Source organism: Arvicanthis niloticus, chromosome 25 (assembly GCF_011762505.2).
Source record: "Arvicanthis niloticus isolate mArvNil1 chromosome 25, mArvNil1.pat.X, whole genome shotgun sequence".
NCBI lineage: Eukaryota > Metazoa > Chordata > Mammalia > Rodentia > Muridae > Arvicanthis > Arvicanthis niloticus.
Window position 1 is genome coordinate 28,764,015 of NC_133433.1, and position 14,805 is coordinate 28,778,819.

Here is a 14,805-nt window from a genome sequence, read left to right on the forward strand (position 1 = left end):
AAGCAAAAAAGTAATCTTACAATAAACCCAAAAAGAAGATAGCTACACAAACATAATTCCACTTTTAATAAAAAAAATAACAGGAAGAAACAATCTTTTTTTTTTTCATTATCTCTTAACATCAATGAACTCATTTTCCCAATACAAAGACATAGACTAACAAGACTGGATACATAAATAGGACCCAGCATTTTGCTGCATACAGGAAACAAACCTCAGTGATAAAGACAGACACTACCTCAGAGTAAAAGGATGGAAAACAATTTTATGAGCAAATGGTCTCAAGAAACAAGCTGGAGTAGCCATTCTACTATTGAATAAAATCAACTTTCAATTAAAAGTTATCGAAAAAGATAAGGAAGAACACTTGACACTCATCAAAAAAATTAACAATATGAACTCTCAATTCTGAACATCTATGTTCCAAATGCATGGGCACTCACATTCATTAAAGAAACTTTACTAAAGCTCAAAGCACACATTGAACCCCACAAAATAATAATGAGGGACTTCAACACCCAGCTCTCAGCAATAGACAGATTATAGAAACAAAAATTAAATAGAGACACAGTGAAACTAATAGAAGTTATGAACCAAATGGGTTTAACAGATATCTATAGAACATTTCATCCTAAAGTAAAAAAAAAAATATACCTTTTTCTCAGCAGCTCTTGATACCGTCTCCAAAATACACCATATAATTGGGCACAAAACAGGCCTCAACAGATACAAAAAGATTGAAATAATCCCTTGTATTCTATCAGATCACCACAGACTAAGGCTGGTCTTCAATAATAACAAAAACAATAGATATGCCCAAAACACATGGAAACTGAGCAACACTGTACTTATTGATAACTTGGTCAAGGAAGAAATGAAGAACGAAATTAAAGACTTTTTAGAAATTAATAAAAATGAAGGCTCTTTATACCAAATCTTATGGGACACGATGAAAGCAGTGCTAAGAGGAAAACTCATAGCTCTAAGTGCTTACAAAAAGAAACTGGAGAGAGCATACACTAGCAACTTGACAGCACACCTGAAATCTCTAGAACAAAATGAAGCAAATACACTCATGAGGAGTAGATTTCAGGAACTAATCAAACTCGGGGCTGAAATCAACCAAGTAGAAACAAAAAGAACTATATAAAGAATCAACAAAATTAGGAGCTGGTTCTTTGAGAAAATCAACAAGATAGATAAACCCTTAGCCAGACTAACCAGAGGGCACAGAGACAGTATTCAAATAAAATAAGAACTGAAAAGTAAGACATAACAGTAGAAACTGAGGAAACTCAAAGACTCATCAGATCCTACTACAAAGGCCTATACTCAACAACACTGGAAATTCTGAATGCAATGGACAGTTTTCTAGACAGATACCAGGTACTAAAGTTAAATCAGGAGCAAATAAACCATCTAAACAGTCCCATAATTCCTAAAAAAAATAGCAGCAGTCATTAAAAATCTCCCCACCAAAAAAAAGCCCAGGAACAGATGGTTTTAGGGCAGAATTCTATCAGACCTTCAAGGAAGACCTAATACCAACTCTATTCAAACAATTCCACAAAATAGGAACAGAAGGAACACTGCACAATTCGCTCCATGAAGCAACAATTATGCTCATACCTAAACTACACAAAGACCCAACAAAGAAAGTGAACTTTAAACCAATCCCACGAAAATCAGGGATTAGACAAGGCTGCTCACTCTCTCCCTACCCATTCAATATAGTACTGGAAGTCTTAGCAAGAGCAACTAGACAACAAAGGAGTGTCATAGGTATACAAATAGGAAAGGAAGAAGTCAAAATATCACTATTTGCAGATGATATGATAGTATACATAAGGGACTCCAAAGTGTCCTGCAGAGAATGCCTAAACCTGATAAACAACTTCAGTGAAGTAGCTGGATATAAAATTAATTCAAACAAATCAGTAGCCACCCTCTACTCGTAGGATAAATTGGCTGAGAAAGAAATTAGGGAAATGACACCCTTCACAATAGTCACTAATAATATAAAATACCTTGCTGTGAATCTAACCAAGCATGTGAAAGATCTGTATGACAGGAACTTCAAATCTCTGAAGAAAGAAATTGAAGATCTCAGAAGATAGAAAAAATCTCCCATGCTCATGGATTGGCAGGATTAATATAGTAAAAATGCCATCTTGCTGAAAACAATCTACAGATTCAATGCAATCCCCATCAAAATTCCAAATCAATTCTTCATAGAAATAGAAAGAGCAATTTGCAAATACTTTTGGAATAACAAAAAACCCAGCATAGTGAAAACTATTCTCAAGAACAAAAGAACTTCTGGGTGAATCATCATTCCTGACTCCAAGCTGTATTAGAAAGCAATAATGATAAAAACTGCATGGTATTGGTACATAGACAGGCAGTTGGATAAATGGAATAGAATTGAAGACCCAGAATGAACCTACACACCTATGGTCACTTGATCTTAGACAAAGAAACTAAATGTGTCCAGTTGAAATGGAACAGCATTTTCAACAACTGGTGCTGGTTCAATTGGAGTTCAGCATATAGAAGAATGAAAATTGATACATTCTTATCTCCTTGTAGAAAGCTCAAGTCCAAGTGGATAAAGGACCTTCACATAAAGCCAGACACACTGAAACCAATACAAGAGAAATTGGTGAAGAGCCTTGAATACGTGAGTACAAGGAATAAGGTCCTGAACAGAACACCAATGGCTTATTCTTTAAGAGCAAGAATTGTCAAATGGGGCCTCATAAAATTGCAAAGCTTCTGTAAAGCGAAGGACACTGTCAATAGGACAAAACAGCAACCAACAGATTGGAAAAAGATCTTTACCAATCCTCCATCTGATAGAGGGCTAATATCCAATATATACAAAGAACTCAAGAAATTAGACTCTAGACAACAAAATAACTCTATTAATAAATGGGGTACAGAGCTAAACAAAGGATTTTCAACTGAGGAAAGTCGAATGGCCAAGAAGCATCTAAACAAATGTTCAACATCTTTAGTCATCAGAGAAATGCAAATCAAAACAACGCTGAGATTCCACCTCACACCAGTCAGAATGGCTAAGATCAAAAAACTTAGGTGATAGCAGATGCTGTTGAGGATATGGAGAAAGAGGAACACTCCTTTATTGTTGGTTAGATTGGAAGCTGATACAACCACTCTGGAAATCAGTCTGGTCTTTCCTCAGAAAAATGGACATAGCATTACCTGAGGACCCAGCTATACCACTTCTGGGCGTACACCGAAATGATGCTCCAACATATAACAAGGACACATGCTCCACTATGTTCATAGCAGTTTCATTTATTACAGTCAGAAGCTGGAAAGAACCCAGATATCCTTCAACAGAGGAATGGATATAGAAAATGTGTTACATTTACACAATGGAGTATTACTCAGCTATTAAAAACAATGAATTTGAGAAATTCTTAGGCAAATGTATGAAACTAGAAAATATTCTGAGTGTGGTAACCCAATCACAAAGGAATACACATGATATGCACTCACTAATAAGTGGATATTAGCCAAAAAGCTAATAATATCCAAGATACAACTCATAGACTACATGAAGCTCATGAAGAAGGAAGACCAAAGTGTGGGCCCTTTGGTCCTTCTTAGAAAAAGTAACAAAATACTCATGGAAGCAAATATGGGAACAAAGTGTGAGACAGAAACTGATTGAGGGGCCATACAGAGACTGCTCCACCTGGGTATCAATCCCATGTGCAGTCACCAAAGGCAGACACTTATGTGGATGCCAGAAAGTGCACACTGACAGGAACCTGATACAGCTGTCTCCTTAGAGGTCTGCCAGAGCCTGACATATACAGAGGAAGATGCTCACAGCTAACCATAGAACTGATCATGTGGTTCCCAATGTAGAAGTTAGAGAGAAGGCTGAAGGAACTGAAGGAACTGAAGAGGATTGCGGCCCCATGGGAAGAGCAAGGATACCAACCAACCAGAGATTCCAGGGCCTAAACCACCAGCCTGGGGTACTTAGAGAGGGACCCATGTCTCCAGCTGTATATGTAGGGGAGGATGGCCTTCTGGAGCATAGGTGGGTGAAGAAATCCTTTGTCCCGTGAAGGCTGGATACCAAGTGTAGGGGAATTTGAAGGTGGGGAGGAGGGAGTTTGTGGGTGGTTGTGAGCACACCCTTTTAGAAGCAGGAGGAGGGTTTTTGGGATGGGAGTTGGTGGTGGTGGGGGAAATGGAGAAAGAAAATAACATTTGAAATGTAAATAAAATATCCAATAAAGAAATTAAAAAGAAAACAGAAGTTCCAGAAGAGTAGGAACAATGCAGGGTTGCACTGAAAAAAGTCTATTAAAGTCACCTCAGTGCATCTTCGGTACAGCATTGCCCCATAGCAACCATGTGCTCATTCTGTACAACTGTGTCATTATGTACAGTGTTGCCTGGGATAGCTTTTGAAAACCCTAAATGTTAAAGCCTTCATAATAATGAAGTATTCTTGCTGGTCCTTCATTGTTTATGCAGTAATAATATCATATGCAATCTATAACTTAAGTCTTTCATGAATTTCATCCTTGCTGTAGTCTTTAAAGAAGCCTCTTCAATAGTGAATATTTTTGTCAGCCTGATCTTATTTTAAGATTCAGTTACTCATATAGTTTTAAATTAGAATACATATAAATGTCCCTTCCTGATTTATAAATGAAGAAACAAAGATTATCTTTTTCAATATTTATTAATAAGCTCTATATGGGCAGCTATTCACAGTATTTTGTCACATTTAACACAAAATGCAAAATTCAATTTCTTCAGATCTTCTTATGAACAACAAATAGTATAAAAAAGTAAAATAAAATACTTACAATTGCCATGTTCTTTAGTAAGAAAATTCACTTTTATTTTATTTATATTCACAGCAACACTGAGGATTGGAAATTATGGCACACAGCAGAAAATAATTTCTCTAAAATAACAGATACAAGATGTATCAGGTCTATGATTCAATCCTCTATCTGACGTTGCAACCACGTTTTTTCGAGTGTAATTGTTGAGTCTTTATTATGTTTTGTTTTGTTTTATTTTTGTAAAATTGACTTTCAGATATTAGGTGAATCCACAATTACTAAAGAACTGATTGTTTTATGGAGAGACTTTTGAAGTATGAGAAGCTATTTATATTTTAATTGTCTTTTGAATAATATATATTTTTAATTATTATTTAAATTAACTTTACCTTAGCTCAAGATGACTTTGGAATCAAAATCATCTTTTGAAGAGAAAACCTATGTATTAGAGTAATAGAGTTGCAACCAATGGAATCCTTTATTGTGGCTTTTGGCATGAGTTCAGCACTCAATGGAAAGCTACAACACTTGGTTTCTACTTTTAAGACACACACACAACTCAGCCCCCCACTGAGAGCCTGAACCTATGATACAAAATAAGTAATACAAAATTAATTTCATTGGATTCATTCCTGATTGTCACGGCTAACAAATAAACTATCCTGAGATTTCATAAGGGTACAGTTAACAGAATAGAAGTCATCATTCAAAGTCAGTGATGTAAACAGCAAGATTTACTCTAGTCTCAGGAGGCTGCCTTTCCAGCCTAAAATCTGAGCCAATGTTAATAAGCAAAAGTGACTCATGCCAAGGTGCCGAAGTACTAAACTGAGGCTCTTACAAGGTTTCCATTCTATAATGTAATATTAAGCTGCTTTGCTTGTTTTCCTCATATGAACAAATGATTTATTTTCACATATGAGGCATATTAAGTTCAGTGGCTGGACTGAATAAGCGTGTGGCTTGTTGGATTGTATGACATTTATGTTCTGAATATAGGTGAGTTAAAGACCTGAGTGCTGTTGTGAAATGTTCTGATTCAGTTTCTGACCTAAAATCATGTTTCCTTGGCAACAACTTAGCCTAAAATTTGATGCAAGATTTCCCATACTTCGTAAGAGAATACCTCATTCTAAATCTACCAACTCAGTACAAACACATAGATAAAACTCACAAATAATGATTCTTTATGAAGCTTCAAATTTTGTTAGAAATCATTTGTAAGAAATGCTTTGTAACTAGGGAATAAAGAAAGAAACATAAGCTATTTAAAATCCTATTTCTACTAGTCATTTTGCCTTATGAGGTCAATTATTGGACTAAGAACTGATCCTCACCTCTAACGATTTCATATTACCATTTAGGTGATCTATCACACACACACACACACACACACACACGCACACAGACACACACGCACATTTAAACAGTTTCTCTGTCTTCTTGTATGTATGGTATGTTCATGTACGTGTATATGTATGCATGTATTTGCCTGCATACCTACCTATATATCTATGTAAACACACACACATACACATATACATACATATATATACATATATATGTGTATATATATGTGTACATATACATATATATGTATATACATATATGTATATATATAGTCTCTGTGTCTTTAGGTATGTATGTATGTTCATATACATGTATCTCTTCATCTATCTATCTCCCTCCCTCCCTATCTATTTATATGTCTGTTTGTCTATAAACCTGCCTGTCTACGTACTTACAAATCTATGGAAACATACACAATTTTAACAGTAAACCAATTAGGTGATAGAAATTTTATCATTTATAATGTAATGGCATTAATCAGTACACATTTCTATAGTGGAAAATATCCCATTCAGAATCAATTAACAAATAAATAAACTTAAGGTTTCTCATTGAATATAAAGTTTAAATAAAGAAGGTTGCAAACTCCTGCTAGACATGCACAAAGGACTCTATACTCCACCACAGAGACACTTGTACATCCATATTAATTACTGTTTCTTCACAAGAACATAGGAAGCAAATCAAATCAACCTAGATGTCTATCAACAGATGAATGAACAATGAAATTGTGAAATTTACCCTTCTGGTCTGGGCCAAGGGCACAAAGCAGATCCCAGGAAGCAGCTCTGCAACCAATCTCACAAAACCTAAAGAAAGTAGGGCCCCCAGGAGCTCTAACCTGGGCAGTGTCTTAGGTAAGGAGACAACAATATCTGCCCCAAACTGGGAGTAATTGGGACCCACTAGGACCCAGGAAGTCACTCTTAGCCTGGTACACTGGTTCATTCCTGTGTATTCCTGAGTACTGAGCAGATCTTGGGCCCCAGCTGTAACCCCAGTAGTAACACCCACCACACACAGTTCTGAAACAACTGAGATAATAGGAAAGACAGGCTCCAGTCAGAGACAGTGAGTGCAGGTAGCACTAAGGAGATCCAGATGGCAAAAGGCAAGTGCAAGAACATAAGCATCAGCAACCCAGGGTACTTGCCATCATTAGAACCTAGTTCTCCCACACTAGAAAGTCCTGAATTCCCCATATCACCAGGAAAGCAAAATTCAGATTTAAATCACTTCTAATGATGATGATAGAGGACTTTAAGAAGGACATAAATAACACTCTAAAAGAAGTTGAGGAAAACACAGGTAAACAGGTAGAAGCCCTTAAATAGGAAACACAAAAATCCCTTAAAGAATTACAAAAGAACACAACGAGTTGAAGGAATTGAATAAATCCATCCAGGACATAAAAATAAAAGTAAAAACAATAAAGAAATCTCAGAGTGAAACTACCCTGGAGATAGAAAACTTAGGAAAGAAATCAGGAGTCATAGACACAAGCATCACCAACAGAATACAAGAGATAGAAGAGAGAATCTCAGGTGCAGAAGATACCATAGAAAATATTGACACAACTGTCAAAGAAAGCACAAAATGCAAAGAGTTATTAACACAAAACATCCAGGAAATCTAGGACACAATGAAAAGACCAAACCTAGGGATAATAGGTATAAATGAGAGTAAGAATCCCAAATTAAAGGGCCAATAAATATCTTTAACAAAATAATAGAAGAAAATTTTCTTAACCTAAAGAACAAGATGCCCATAAACATAAAAGAAACCTATAGAACACCAAACAAACTAGACCAGAAAAGAAATACCTCCTGTCACATAATAATCAAAACATCAAATGCACAAAACAAAGAAAGAATATTAAATGCAGTAAGAAAAAAAAGGTAAAGTAACATATAAAGGCAGACCTATGAGAATTACACCAGACTTCTCACTAGATACTATAAAAGCTAGAAGATGCTGGACAGATGTCATACAGACACTAAGAGATCACAAATGCCAGCCCAGGCTACTATAACCAGAAAAATTCTCAATTACCATAGATGGAGAAACCAAGATAGTGAGCTGTTAAGACTTTTTGTCAGCAGTTTATTTCGTATAATCCTCAAGGACAAGGTATTCTGGAAGAGGCCCATGGAACTTTAAAAAGATTGGTGAGACATACTGTTGCTGAGACAAAGAATGATGTCAACCTGTGAGCTTGCTGAGTGCCCTGACAAGGGTGACTGGGGAGCTATATTGGACATATGTTCCTGACCCACCTTTGCTTGACTATATCCCACATAGGACAAGCTGCCTTGCCTCAAGGTTTTAGACCTTGTGGGATACAGAATTGAAAAGAAAAACTAAATCTCTTGTATTTTTCTTAAAGGTACCTAGCTATTAGGACTCAGTCATGTACTTACTGGTCTAGAAATCAATCCAATATGGGAAATAGTCTACTTTTGGCAGACTGGACCTGCACTTTTTTCAGAGACATATTTGGAAGTTAGCTGTAGCTCGCTATGATGTTAGGATAGCAAGAGATAATGTTGGGACAGAATCTGGATTTCAAACAAGGGTTAGTACATGTTTTAAGGCTCTTTTAATTGTCAAGCTAAAATTGGCTTTGTCTCTTCTACAGCATTTACTGTAACTTGCATTGACTGTATAATTTCCAATTGTGTTACTGTGCTGAAACCTGGCATGTCTGTTATGAGGGTCTATCAACCAGCTTTTGTCTCACTGCCCTGAGTATTAGAAAACCTTGATTCTCTGAAAAAAGCTTAAAAGTGCTGGAAGAAGTGAGTTAAGCTTTAAGCAGAAGCAAGAGGGTAGCAGGCTTGATTATTGCTGGTATAACAGCTTTAATTCCATTAATTGCTAGCACCACTGCTTCTGCAGTAGCATTGACACAAAAAGTTAAGACAACTCTTTTCGTTAACCATCTAGCAAAAAATGTTACTAATGTATTCAGCATACAAAAAGGATTTATATAGGTATCTGGAACAATGAAGGATGCTCTATAACCCATTCCAATTATCATAAAGAGGCTCAGAGTTCAAGAGTTAGGAGCCATCCCAAGTGTCATGACAAATATTATTGGAGTACAGTTACTTTTGAAATTCACAATGATTGTCATTATAACTAGAAAAAATGTTTAAAGACACCTGTAGGATGTTTGGCATAATCCTAACACCTCTCTGGGTGTGTTAACTTTGCATAATGAGATTATGAATTTAAAGAATGCTGCTCTGTTGACCTTTGATGCAGCAGATTATCCCAATAAAATTATCCATGCTTTGAGGTCAGTATTTCCATTTTGGACAAACCTCAACAATGGCATATATAGCTTGATCAGACTAGCCCTTCTTGTCCTGGGAATACTTTTATTCCTGCCCATCGTGTTAAAGCTTAGCTTTAACAAAATCAACATGTTGGCAGCCAAAGTACATGACTTAAACCTGAAAATGAACCCCCAGCCAAAGTTATTAAATTAACAGGCTGTCAAGCCAAGGATGGGTAAGATTCTGCACAGAGCCTTACCAACCTAAGCAGAAGTGCATTGCTTATTATAATGCATATTCCACAATGGGAAAGGAAGGCATTCTTGTCAGAACAACCTAAGACAGGCTCAGTCTTGTTAACAAAATAAAAAAGGGGGAGAGGTGGAGAGCCTTTGGGGCTGCTTAGCAAGAAGCTGACATGGGCCAAGGATAAGGAAAGGAGCTGCTTGGCAGGAATATGACAATGGCCAAGGACACGGAAGTAGGCTTCAAGCAGGAGTCTGATATTAGACTAGAACAAAGAAGTAATTTCAGGTAGGAGTCTAAATTGTAGGCTACAACAAAGAAGTAATCTCAGGCAGGAATCTAAATATTAGGCCAGAACAAAGAAGTAATTTCAGACAGGATTCAAATTTTAGACTAGAACAAGGAAGTAGGCTTCAGACATGAAAATGACCTTGGCCTAGGATAAGGAAGTAGGCTCAGATAATTTGGTCATCCTGATAAGCCTTTAGAAACAGTGATCACAGAAGTGTTCCTATAACTGGGTTTAATGTCTTGCTTTTTCTTTGACTATTTGTGTCTATTGTATTGCTTGTTCCTCGACTATTTGCATCTATTGTATTGCTAGTTCCTCAACCTAGAACTGACCTTATTACATGCATGTAATCAAAATTGTATAAAAGCATAAAGGAACTGGGGGTATAGGATAGGGTGTTCCAGGGAGGGAAATTGGGGAAAGGGGATCATATCTGTACTGTAAATAAATTAAATATCCAATAAAAAATGAAATTGTGAAATGTATATGTATGAATAAATTTTATTAAACCATAAAAATATAAAATAGTGCAACATCCATAAACTGGGGTGAAAAATTCAAATTACAGTGATTACACTATAATTTAAAAAATATAAATAAGTAAAAAAATAAAAATGGGTGATTCTGTGGAATGTTTTAAGGTAAAATTAACTTTGATCCTGTGGTATATATTATCTTAATTTCAAAAATTCTTGCTTTCTAACTACAGTGAATAAATGCTAAAATTTGAAAAATTCTAATATTTCAGTCATTTAAAGTTTCAAAATGAAACATTGTTTTCTTTGTACTTGTTTTATGTGTATATTTTCTTTCAAAATAAAAAATTGACAATGAGTTGAAATTTTTATATCATCTATTCCAGAAAGGAAGAATTTTATGTGGTTAGTAATCTAAACATGAACTTTGAATTCTGGTTCCAAATAAAATATTTAAGGATTAGTGTTAGTTTAGTGCCTAAACAGGGCCCCACTCCCCAAATTGTATATTTCTTAGTTGCACTCATGTTACTAGAAAAATATTTACAATGGGATTCATTTCAATTCAGTTCAACAAATATTTATTGAACATACACTACATGCCAACCATGATTCTAGTCATCATTAAAAACAGAATGTGGCCATTGATATGAACTCTGATTTCATTATATTATTTTTATATATTTAAAAGCCTACATGTTTCAGAATGCTCCCAGCTTAAGCTGTATGGATGAAAAGAATATTAAAGCAGAATCTTTCAAATGATATGATAGGTAATATGTTTTGCTAAAATGTTTATTTTTCCAAACAGCTCAAATTAGAGAATAAACAGAAAATGTAAGATAAAAATAATATTCTATTATTGCCACTCAAGCAGATATAAAACTTCAAGTTTTTATTTTAACATAATAGAAGATGAAAATGTTATATCTGTATTAATTTTTTAACTATTCTGTGAACAAAACAAACAAGTCCTATGCATTACAAGTAAGCTGTAAAAAAATTAATTTCAGTCTGAGAATCTGAAGGCAACAGCATTATATGGAACACTGAAAACTCCTACAAGAATCTGGTGAAAATTATGGGTTATAGATGCAGTCAATTATGTATATTTTGGCTGGTGCTCATTGTCTCCAGCAGTTATGTCTACCAACCTCTGCGGATTAGGTATCTTACTTCAGACATATACAACTTAGTACTTGAGCTGTATTGTGTCTCACCCTAGTGAGAATGGCTATTATAATAATAATAAAGTTGTGAAGAATACTGAAGTGAAACTAACTGACAATGTGTACTCAGCAGGCTGGGTATCAGCACAGGGCAAGTTACTTGACAGAAGCAGGTTTAATGGAAGAAAGATTTATACTGCCTTCTGGTTCAGTGAATAGAGCTGGCTATGCCAGAAGAAGCATGGCAGGATAGCAGTTTGAAGCTTTGTTAATAAGTGCTTGAGGCAGCTGATTGTGTCTTAGCAACAAGCAGAGAGTTTGGTTTATTAGTAGGATTGAACTGCAAGCCTTAATGTCTTCTCTTCTCTCTACAGCAATCTATTTCTTTCAGCTGAATTCCCCACCCCAGAAACCAATTCCAGTTTTCCAAACAGTACCACGGGGTAGTGGTAAAGTGTTCAAATACATGTATCTTTGAGAAATAATTTCCTACAAACCTCTTTATTTACCTTTGACCATATAGGTCCATAGCCATATCCTAAACACCAAATGTATCCAGTTCAACTTCAACAAGACCTTAACATAGTCTTCAAAACTCTAAAGTCTTTTCTCAGACTCAAAGGAATCTCTGTGAGCACCTTTAAAATAAACAAAATGTTACAAATTTTTGATATATAATGACATCCATAAAACAGTCCCATTCTAATTTTGAAAAAGAACAAAGAAGGACATGTCAGGGTTTGTAGGGAGAAGGGGGAAGAGGAAAATGATGTAATTATATTAATATTAAAAAAATAAAAATATTTTCTATGTGGGACACAGCTAGAAAAACATGAAACCCTGAACCACATGAGCATCTGGGGCTAACTGTTATATCACATGAGTTCCTTTTGGGTAACTCCGCCCCTCCAGCTATGTTGCTTGAAACTTTCGCTTGAGCTGCCTGTTATACTGTATTCCAACAAATTCTGTGGAAACCATGTGTTCTTCTTCTCATTTACAGTATTCTTTGATCTTCAATGCAACTTAGGTTTTATCTTTACAACTTAAAATACAACCAATTAAGGATCTCCAACCAGCAGGTCTGGTTCTATATCACATTGCTCAATACCAACAGCCCATTGGATCTTTGGTGCAAGCCTCCATGACCTCATCTATTTTGTGTTTTATATTTCTGAAAAATGACTGTAAGTTCTACCACTGGATAAATATGTAGCCTGGCTTTCTTGAAACACAGGTATAAGTGTCTCTAATTTTTTTTTTAATGGATAAACATGAAGTCAGATGTCCTAGGCAGCCCTGCCTAAGAAGAGGGGCCTGGAAATTTATGTTCATTCAAGCTCTCTTTCTGGCATTCTATTTGCAAATTAATTTGCTTTTTAAGATATCAGGGCCTTTAATGGATGGGGTCTTGCCTGCTTGGCCTCATCTCTTAGGAATTATGAGTGTTGTGATCAGAGCTGTCTTGTTTGCAACTTCAACATTGCTCATACTCCTTCCCCTGACAAAGTGTACATCTTTCATAATTATGCTTTACTTTCTTTTTTAATGTTGTAAACTTAGCTAAGAGCTGCACAACAACAATGACAAACCCTAAGCTTTCTTGGAAGCATCTTTAAAATTAATTTATTACTTTTGAACTCATTCTTATTTTAAAATTCTGGAAGGTTTATTTGGGCTATAATACACTCTAGATTGTCTGTAGTCACGTTTCTTTTTGCCTTATGAACTCTTATGTGCAGTCTTCCTTGTACACAACTCTATAGGCATTATGGAATTTTGTACTCACTCTTGAATGACCCATTAAACTCTGTTATAACATTATATGATTTCTTTAGCTTATAATTTGAAGTTCTTTCACATCTGCATCACAAATAAGTCATAAAGGCCCATAAAATGAACAAACAAATAAACAAACATCATTAGAGCACTACTTCTTGGTCCAGTTTTCTGTATTCGTTTGTTTACTAATAGTTATGATGAAACACCTGAAGCAATTTATGGGGGGAAGGAATTATGCTGGCTCATAGACCAGGGAATACTATATATCACATTGGCAAAGACACAGCAACAGAGGTGGCTTGAACCTGTCGTGTCAGGAGTACCAAGGGACTGATTACATCATGGGGACAGCAGATAACTCAGGTGAGAAAGTAGACATAGGCTAAATGTCTCTATGCCAATGCCTCAGTAAGCACTTCTATCAGCCAGGACCCATCTCTTAACATTTCAAAGCTTTCTAAATAGCATCATCAATTCAAAATCAAGTGTTCAAACACATGAGCCTGGGTGGGATATTTTACATTCAAGCCATAACTGGAAGATCCTTTAAAACCAAAAATACTATCATATGACCCAGCTGTACCATCTTTGTGTATATGCCCAAGAGAAACTAAGCAGCCTATGACCGAGATACGTGTGAATATATGTTTTAGCAAAACTATTCATCATACACAACCAGCTTCCATGTACATCAACAGATGAATGAATTTTTAAAATGTGGTATGCTTAATTATAAACAACAAAGTTTTATTTGTATACAAATAGAGTAAGTTATATCATTTTCAGAGAACTGGGTGGATTTAGAAATTATCTTTTTATATGAAATAAGGTATATGCACAAAGCTATATTTTCTCTTTTAAGATATAGAGGTGGGTTAAATGGGATGGAGTAGGAGTCAAAAGTGAGGAGAACAGTGGAAAAGGAAAGGGTAATGGGAAAAACAGTATGATCATATAAAATATTGCATTCTGTCTTTAATGTGCAATCAAGATCTAAATATATACATATACGTATGTACATCCATCTATACACACATTCAAACACTAAGGAGGACTATTATGAAAGGTAGTAGATCAGTGAAAGATATAAAGAATGTAATTAGGAAGTAAACATAAACAAAGTACAGTAATATACATGTATAAAAACAGCATAAGGAAACCCATTTTTTCCAAGCTAACTAGGGTCATTTTAAAAACATCAAGAATCATCCTTGACATGTCTATGAAATTTGACATGTTCTGATGCCTTTTTCAATGTTCTCATTTCACTGTTTTCTATAAATATCCTTATTTGCTTCATTATTGATCATGCTACTACCTTTGAGATCCTGAGTAATATTACCTGCCTACCATAAAAAGGCTTCAATG